At 32.4% G+C, this 10,162-nt stretch overlaps 1 long non-coding RNA gene across 1 annotated transcript; it reads right to left on the bottom strand.

Annotated features, from left to right (window-relative positions):
* Positions 1-3,016: 3,016 nt before the first annotated feature.
* On the bottom strand, positions 3,017-5,196 carry LOC136271700 (uncharacterized). Its single transcript, XR_010709639.1, has 3 exons — positions 4,848-5,196; positions 3,918-3,967; positions 3,017-3,319 (listed from the first exon to the last, which is right to left on the bottom strand). It is a non-coding gene; the product is annotated as an uncharacterized lncRNA (long non-coding RNA).
* Between the last annotated feature and the right edge of the window lie 4,966 nt (positions 5,197-10,162).

The following is a 10,162-nucleotide window of genomic DNA, read 5'->3' as shown; positions in this document are numbered from 1 at the left end:
ATCAAGATAAATTTTTAAAAACTGCATGGTTCACATGTATCGAGAATAGACGTCCACGAACAAATCACCTGTCAATCAAAATTAACCAGTACTTTTGGCATGGGAGAATTATAATAAACCCTCGTCAACGGTGGGTTTTTACAATTTACAGCCGTTCCATTGGGTAATGCTTAACACAAAAAACCGGCTTACTCTGTACAGAGACATAAATAACATTGTTATTTATGTCTCTGCTCTATGCAATGTTGTACATTTTTTAAAAGTTTAATTTTCTTATGATATAAAGCTGATGTTAAGTGACTGTGAAGTGAATCGTAATAGAGCACGCTTGGATCCACAATTAAATGTTTTCATAAGGGGTCTTGTAAATATGATTTTGCTGCCAAATGGGGTATCCCGATGCTTATTTTAGATAGATTTACAAATAGGTTTTCTAGAAGAGGGAGTCCGTAACCCCCCCCCCCCCCCCCGCCAACTGAAATTCAGATCACAGTGTAGGAACGGAAGAGTACAGTTTGGGATAGCGCTGTTTGTCAAGCTATAAAAATAGTAAATAGATCGAACACGTACATGTGGCTCTCCGTACAGTCGAAGATACTCTCAGTGTAATTTTTCTCAAATTAATTTATCAATAAATGTAAAAAGCTTAGATTAGAATTAAACATTCAGTAATCACCATTCATATTACCTCGTATTATTACGAAAGTTGGGGAAATTAGGATCGTCGTCGCCAATTAATTTTTCTCATCTTGTATGCACTCATCTTTCATGGAATTGAGTTGAGAACTGAGTTGAGTAATTTTAAAATGTGTTGAACATATTTTATTGACTAATGCCAAAAGGATTGGACACAAGTTCCAAAAACTTAGAATGTCCTCTCCTTGTACATAAAATATTACAGTGCCATACAATGCCAGTTAACATTGATAACAGTTATAGAACATGTAATGAAATACAAATAAATCATTAGTTTTAATGGATGGATAAGAAAGTTATGCAAATAATTTAAAAACTTAGATAAATCTACCACACTTTTGTATAAATGTATGAACTTCTTTAAATATTTTTATGTTTTCATCATAAGATAAAGTGTTGTCACCCCAAAGTAACAAATGTACATCAATTATATTCAAAAAGTTCAGTGATAAAAGATTATACATAAATGATTGTCTTAATGATGAATATTTTTTACAAACGAAGAACAAGTGATGTGCATCTACTAAACTTCCACATGAACACATCGGGTTGGCTATTATGTTACACCGATAAAGATTACAATTGAGAACACAATTATGCCTTAATTTCGTATGAATGATATTCAAGAATCTTTTACCTAAAGAAAAATACTTAGGACGCAGGACAGTTAAGGCAACATTTTGCTTTTAAACAGCAGTAAAAGGAGGTCGTTTTGCTTTTGTCTATTCATTTCTGCATAATGAATAGTTCTAAACTATTTTGGGTGTTATTGTAAAGATATGGGTCTCCATTACTTGACCATGTCTAAATTTGACGGTCACGTGACTTTTAAGGGTCACGTGGGCGTCTTTTAGACAAAAATCGTCAATGCTAAATTGAGACAAAAAGTTCAAGGGCAAGGCAAAGAAATTTTAGAGTAAGTAATATGGCAACATATTCAAAATTATCCATACATCATAGAAATCAATGCTCATTCAGTTGTAAAGTTTACTAGTTATGTAAATTTCTTTAAAAACTGGCTACTTGTTCCTAAAATAGTGCATTTTTGTATATTTTCATTAAAATTTCAAAGTAAACCTTCATCTCTCAACAAATGAGCATCAGTTTTTATAAAGAACTCGTAAAAGGGAAGAAAATCATACCAAGTTTAATAATATCTATAGCCGTCTTGCACTTGAACTTTTGCATTTAATTTCTCAATCCAGAAGTCCTCTCAAATCAATACACATTTCAAACGCACAAGTGATCCCAAAAGGGGAGGTAACTCTTTGAGCGATAACTCTTCTGATACAGGCGCGATGTCGTTTTATCACATAATCCGAATTAATTTTAAGATATGTTTCAACAGTACATTATGTATATGGTTATTTAAACATAGTGCTTCTGTTTTATTTATTTTAAAAGAGACGATATGTTTACAATGAATCGTCCGCATTTCCTCTGTCGTATCATGGATGTAAACAAAAAACCGTTGTGTATCAGTTTTATTGGTTAATCGCATTCGCAGAGTTATTGATTTCTTAATTTTTTTTTAGGAATGGGAGAAAAATATATAAGAGCTAATTGTACACAATTATTTCAAGGATTAGGTGTCAACAGAGACAAATGAATTAATTTAAGCCCCTGATATTAATATAACTTAATTGCTTTCATAATATATAATAAAAAATATGATATGGAGTATTTTTTCATTATTTATAATTTAATGTCAGATGAATGCATGTGCAACCTTTGCCCAATGACTGCATAATCTATAGCACTGCTTGAGTCTGTTAATATTAATCTGGGGAGGGGGTTTCAAAGGGTAACTTTATTCTGTTAGCCAGGGGCCAGGTACCATGGTGTTTTACTATGTAAATTGTGAATTAAATAAGAATTTGTCATGGGGACTATACATGTAGATCTGCCCATGTATGAGGCCTTTTCCCATTCCCCATAAGCAATCAACAGTATTCACCTTTGTATTACACATGTTACACTTTTAATTCAAACACTCATTAAAATTGACTTTTATTTTTATTCAACACATGCAGAATGATTAAGATTAAGGAGAGGGGGGAGGGTTAGCATATCTATTCATTCACAAAATAAATTCTAAACGCTCATTTCTCATTACCGAGAAAGGAAAGAGGGTGTGTAAATCTTGCAACAAGGCGATCAAAAGCCATTTTTGGTTCACATCATACATGTCATATATATTGAATTTAAATAAGTCTGAATTCTCCTATGTGAGAGACTCTCTCTCCCGCCCATATACATACCATCCCCTTTCCACTTCTCAAACAAAATTATGAATATAGAAACAATTATATTTGGTTCATTTGTTTTATTAATTCAAGAAGATAAAGGGACTTTCTGAAAAAAATTCTGTGACAACATTTAAACCTGACATATGCATGCAAACTCAAAATTGCAATTTCTTTTTATGATGTCAATGTGTTTATTGTATGACTTCTTAGTTCTGCTCCTTTTCTCTCTTCAAAAACAGAGTCTTCCTGTTCTTAAAGTTCAGGTTTTTCTCTCCATCATTTCATCTTGTATATGACACCAGGATAAGGGTGCGGGTAAATTATCACCAATAAGAATATCATTTATGTAAATCTCAAGACAAAGCAGGTACCAGCTAAAATGAAAATTATATATATTTCAGTAATTAAGTTTAACTTATCAAAATGGCTGAAAGACTGAAATGGAGGATTTTCTACAATTTAATAGTCAATAGAATTTATTTATCTTAATAAACATTTCATTATGTTTAGATGTGCATTTAATTTTGCACAAATTCAAATACAGCTTTTCGGTCTGATCGATTTGAAATTATTCGCATCCTCACCCCTGATATGTGCATGATAATAGTTTAATTGCACCCCTTTATTTTACCCGGCCTGACCTTAAAAATGCACCTCTCTCTCTCTCTCTCTCTCTCTCTCTCTCTCTCTCTCTCTCTCTCTCACAACTGATTTGATTGTTTGATATTATATAATGCTGGTGCAGTCAGTGTGAATTAAAACATATCATGTATTGTTGATTTGTTGATGAGCAATATTCAGAATTGTAGATTTATGAATAACATAGGTTTATATCAATCATTTTAAAACATTAAATGAAACCATTCGTACTTGAAAATACTTTTTCTAATTGAATTGTCTCATAGAATAATCAGATTGGTCATTATTTCAATGATAAATTATTGAATCTATACGTATATGTTATTTACTTACATTTTCTTCCAGCCTTTTTTTCAAATCAGTGTGACACTTTTCAAATTACTCTGCAAATAACAAAATATAATTATGAGAAGTCATACAATTTAATTTACATGCATATAAGGACATGTCAACAGTAATTTGAACATTTTTGTGAAAGGTCTACATATATTATGCATGGATGGGTAAAATGACCAACACTTCAAATTTTATTTGAAAGTTACACATGCACATTCTACACAAACAATACCATATATGACCATGAATGTAGATTCCTCATTAAGAGAAAATCAGATGGAGACTGCAATGAAGTCATTTGTTTATTATTATTTGGTTTTTTTTATTACCAATAGTACAGTATAATAAGTATAAACCCAGGTGACAATATTTCAAACAGTGTTATGGTAGTAATATACTGAGTTCTAAAAACTAACTAGTAATAATGAAGAAATAATGTGCATAAACATCTTATATCACTTGGATGAATGTTTAGAAAATATAAATGAACTGTTATGGAAGAACTTTGAACACAGTAGAAATGTGTTATTGGTCAGCTGTTCATCAATTTCCAGAAAATGAAATCAGCATCTTTTAGCCTGCACTGTACTGATTTTCAGAAAATCAAATCAGCTGTTTTCACACAGTCTTCGTATTAATTGTTTACTTACAAATTGAAAAAAAACCAAACAGCTAAATATTGTCAGTGCAAGTACTATGAACTGATTCGTGTCGATTGGTGAAAATTTAACGGACTGGCAATGAAGCTATATACATGTACATGTACATTGTATAGGCCTAAATGTAAACAATGCAGCCTCTCCTCATGTTTTGAACGAAACAACACATTAAGTCGATCAGAAATGCATCAACAGTATAAAATCACAATAAAATAGTTATTGAGCTATCTGGTACATTACAAATACACTGTATATCTATTCTACATACCTGATAAATCATCAAAAGATCGCCATCATCGGGAATACCAGCTACACGTGTTTACATCGTCTGACGAGCGCTTTTGGGACGCAGATTCACACCCATACGACAGATGCATTATCGAAATTCTTCGTATATTCTGATTGTTGTAAACTTATAAAAACACACATGAGTGATTCGTAGTTATATTTTTTTTTATGAAGTATTAAATCAGCCGTATTTTATGCTTAAACTGCTGTTTTCTGTATATTTTCTATATATGGAAATACAGAGGCGGGGCGTATATTATGACGTCATAACTCATTATCCCTTCATTAGCATATCAAAACGATGTGTTGCCTTATCTGTCCTGCGGAGGTTTTGTATAATTACTCTGTAGTGATTTCTTAAAAATATTTAACGAAGTAGCTTCCTTGGTATTATTATTCAGACTATTCCACTTACGAATAGTGTCAGGAAAAAATGACTTATTAAAAGCTTCTAATCTACATCTAGGCAAAGAATAGTTTGAGGAGTTTCTAGTATTATAGTTGGAAGTGACATTTCTAATTCAGGAGTTATGTCTTTTAGATAAGAAGGAACAAGATTGTTATGAATTTTGAACATAGTAGATAATTTAAGGCGGTCTCGTCTCGTTATTAATGGTTCCCATCCTGTTTCCAAATACTAGTATAGAGAATTTCTTGAGGCTATGACTGAAAGACCTGAAACTATTCTTGCTGCATAAAGTTGAACCTTTTCAAACTTATCAAATTGGGTACATCCAGACCAAACTTGAACAGCATACTCTAGTTGTGGTCTTATAAATGATTCATACATTTGTGCTAAAATATCTCTAGATACAGTAAATTTAAGTTTTTTAAGTAGACCAAGTTTTTTGTAAGCTTTTTTAACAATGATGTCTTTGTGATTAGACCAACTTAAATTTGAAGATAACAATACTCCTAGATGCTTGTGTTGTGAAACATATTCCAAGGCACAATCATCAAACATCAAATTAGGAAATTTTTCAACATTTTTAAAACTAAAGAATACAACTTTTGTTTTTTGTGGATTAAATTCTAGAAGCCATTGCTTTGACCATTCCTTCATTACATGAAGATCATAATTAAGATTATCTTCTATGACAGAAATATTGTTTGAACACTGTTGTAATGAACTATCATCAGCATAAAGTCTACATATTGATCTCCTGTTTTCAGCCACATCATTTATATAGAGTAAAAACAATAATGGGCCAAGAACAGAGCCCTGGGGAACACCTGCATTTATGAATTGGCTGGAAGAAAGTTTGTTTTTATACATAACCTTCTGTGTTCTATTACTTAAATAGCTAATAAACCATTCAAGAATTGGCCCAGAGACTCAATACGATTTAAGTTTATGAATTAGACCCTTATGCCAGACCCTATCGAAAGCTTTTGAAAGATCACAAAAGATCATACAGCAGTAATTACCATCATCAATACTTTTCACAATAGAATGATATGTTTCTAAAAGTTGGTAAACAGTTGAATGTCCAGGCAAAAAACCAGCCTGGTATTTATAAAATAAGTTGTTGGCGTGTAAAAAATTGTATAGATGTTTAAACAAGATTCTCTCAAAAATTGTACTTATACAACTCAGCAATGACACAGGTCTGTAGTTTGATGTGATAGATGGATCATCTTTCTTAAATAATGGCATGCGCGGATCCAGAAAATTTTTCCAGGGGGGGTCCGAAGGATAATTGTGTTTGCCAGGGGGGGTCCGAGGCATATTTTCGCGATAATTTTACTATGTAAATTTAATAAATTTTCATTTTCCAGGGGGGGGGGGGTCGGGACCCCCCCGACCCCCCCTCTAGATCCGCGCATGAAAGGAATTATATGTGCCAATTTCCAGCAGTCAGGAAAAGTCTTAGATGTTAGTGATTTGTTGAATAGAAGACACAAAGGTTTTGAAATAGTTTCTTTGCAGGATTTGAGCATTTTGTGACTTATACTGTCTGGGCCTACTGCTTTATTAACAGGTATTACTGACAAAATGTCAAAAACTTCGTGTTCTTGAATGACAAGGTTTGAAAAATTGTCTGTACACTTGTGTTGCAAAATAGGTAAGTCCTTTCTCATCTTGTATGCACTCATCTTTCATGGATTTGAGTTGAGAACTGAGTTGAGTAATTTTAAAATGTTGGTGACGGAGGAGCCAGGTATTTAACATGCTATTTTATCTATTATATTCAACCCGTGTTGCAGACAGAACCCCCTTCGTCCCCAGGTGTAACTCGGAAATGATTTTTCTCATCTATATGTTTTGGGGTAAATCTTTAGGGAAATTCTGTTTTGGCATGTATGAACGCATTGCAAGTAAGATACTGATACTGATACCCCCCCCCCCCCCCCCGGTGTAGGAACGGTAGATAGTAAACAAATTGAACATGTACATGTAGCTCTGCATACACACTCAAATTCACTCAGCAGATACAATTAGCAAATTCTAATATAAAAAAATGAACTAAGCTTTTATATCATTACTTCTAATGCAATTTATTTAAAGAATACAATAGACTCATGTATTTAATTTTAAGGGGCTTTGTACAATGTCCAATTTATTCTCTAAAAAAATGAATGACCAATTTGACCATTAATTCTGTCGTTTTCTGTCTTGAAAGTTACTGATGCCTTCCGTCAATTTCTAGTAGCAATGCTCATAAATTAAATGTGATTTACTGTGTACAATGATGAAATATTGCTGCGAGAAAACAACCAGGTAGCCCAAACTTTGTTAAAAACAAGGATATTTTAATTTAAACATATTTTATTGAGTAATCAAATGGATTAGGCAACAGGCAAAGCCTATATAAACCCTCTCCAAAATACAAAGTCAAGAAGCGGTGTTATAAAATAATCATAGAATATGGTATAAAGTATAATTTACCAGTTTACAGAGTGATATATTATTGATATTTTATGTATACAACACAAAGGATAATTGGATAATAAATAATAAGCTTGATTTTATTTTGTCATATGATTATAAATTGTAAGTTAATTTGTTGTTTAGCTGTAAGCATATACATGAACACATTCATTCCTACATTTATAAACCCATCACCTCGTTCATTCATACCGACAGACAGACATAGTATATTGGTGTCATGATCCAGCCCATTTGAGAGAATCAGTGATTAAAAAAAGAACTAATAAGTAAAAAGAAAGTCAAAATCGCTCAGAAGCTATAATATAACTGTGAACATAAGAAACAATTTTACAATTTAAGTTGTATGAAAAGTCAGAACTACGTACATAAAGAATATAGTTAATATGAAAAGAACAAGGATATGCAACATTAGCAATTTTTCCTGAGACCATATTAGATATAAAGACGATCTCTGTGATGTATTTCACCATTACTCACCTATACACACTAATTTGAGTTTTTATACTGGCTATGCAAAACCATTTGCTTGAACACAGGGTTAAATTTTTACTTTAAAAGTTTGTGGTTTTAATTAAAACACATTCTGATGTTTATCTGCCTATATCAGCCAATAAATTGAACCGTGTTAAATGTCACGGACACTTTTCAAATATTTAAAAAATAAATTATATTTACATCATTTTTAAATGTATTTGTTTGTTTAAAAAAAATACCTGTATGTATATATGTTGCAACGTTTTTGTTTTTAAGCCATTATGTGCAATAACTAAAATAATTTGCAACGGTATTGGTGGTTGCAATTGAATGTTTTATTTCGCAATAGTAACAAACATTTATTCAACAAATGGTGCCAGTTGCGCAAAAATGCCGAGTTGAGATAAATTTTAACTTGTACAGTCTGTTTTGTTTTTTAATTTCTCTCAGTATCTCGCAGAACACATGATGCTCCTGAATCCATTTTATACTGTGACCCTTTTTGTTTCTAAAAGGAAATCTGTATGTGCCACAGACTGGCTATTCTAGTTGTCAGAAGGAATAACTGTATTTTACTACATTATAATACAATACATTTGTTTATCTTGTGTTTTAGTCTGACAAAGAAAATATTTAATTTTTTTGGTTCAATAATTGGCTGGTCCGTAATGACGGCGTTGGAGGGCTCCCAAACCATCCGTCCAGGTATGACAGACCAAATGTTGTTGAATCTGTATTGTTGAATATTTAGGGTGGTTCCTTTGTCCTGAGTTTATGGAATACTGGGTTAACGGAATATTGAGTTCCCGAAATACTGTTGTACTGCATGGAATATGGAATACGGAAATACTGGAGAACAGCAATACTGTGTTTCTGCAATACTGGGATAATGCAAACTGGGATACTGCAATACTGGGATACTGCAATACTGGGATACTGCAAACTGGGATCTATTAAATAATACACATATCATAGCTGTATATACCATACATTGGGGTTACATACTATGCATGTTTTTCCATATACACATAAATTACTTTACACAACTATTTCACATGTATTTACTTATATTACACATGCATACTTTTACTGATGTTTTTACTTATATAGTTTTACTTTTACATGTATACTTAATATACTTTTACTCATACTATACATATAACATAAATAGCATGTTTACTTGCTTTACCTGAAATCGCCTTGCTTCGCAGCCAATCAGATTCCGTTGCGCGAGTTTGATTTTGTCGTCTGAATATGCCAAAGGTTGTATAAAGGAGCAAAGTTGATCATAAGCCCTTGGCTAGCGAGGATGGCATACATGTTAGGTCATTCATCTCTACATTAAGTTGCTCTTCACGATGTTAGTGTCTGGTATGTTACCATGAACAGTGACGCCCAAGACATTCAATGAAGATGAGGCAGCCTAAATGGATGTAACAGTGTTACAGAGATTAGAGTTTTCAGCAGACCTCATCAGTGTTGGGCAGTCACAGTTCAATGCCAGCAACCAAACCTTAAACAGTGTTAGTAGATACATTTCAAAGCCTAAAATGAGAACAAGAGACTTATTTAAAATTTACAGCTATTTTTGTAACAAAAATATGCAATACAATTAGATTTAAAAACTTACAAGCAGGTTCTAATCAATAGTTATTCATATGTATTTATACGTTAAATGCTTACACTGACACTTTCTAACCAATATTTATCAACATATACATGTATTTATACATTAAATGTTTTGTGGGTACACACTGACCAGCATAATAAATTTGCATATCCCTCATATTTACTTTTCAGTGTTATTGTCATAAAAATAAATATGATAAACTTACCTTACAACATGTTGTTATTTTACATTGAGGTTCATTGAGGATAAATATGCACCCCCCCCCCCATTACAAGTCTTGTTAGAGGAAAACTATGGA

The sequence above is a fragment of the Magallana gigas genome, chromosome 9, assembly GCF_963853765.1.
Source record: "Magallana gigas chromosome 9, xbMagGiga1.1, whole genome shotgun sequence".
NCBI classification, from domain to species: domain Eukaryota; kingdom Metazoa; phylum Mollusca; class Bivalvia; order Ostreida; family Ostreidae; genus Magallana; species Magallana gigas.
The sequence above is the reverse complement of the archived record's forward strand: the minus strand, read 5'-3'. Positions and strand labels throughout refer to the sequence as shown.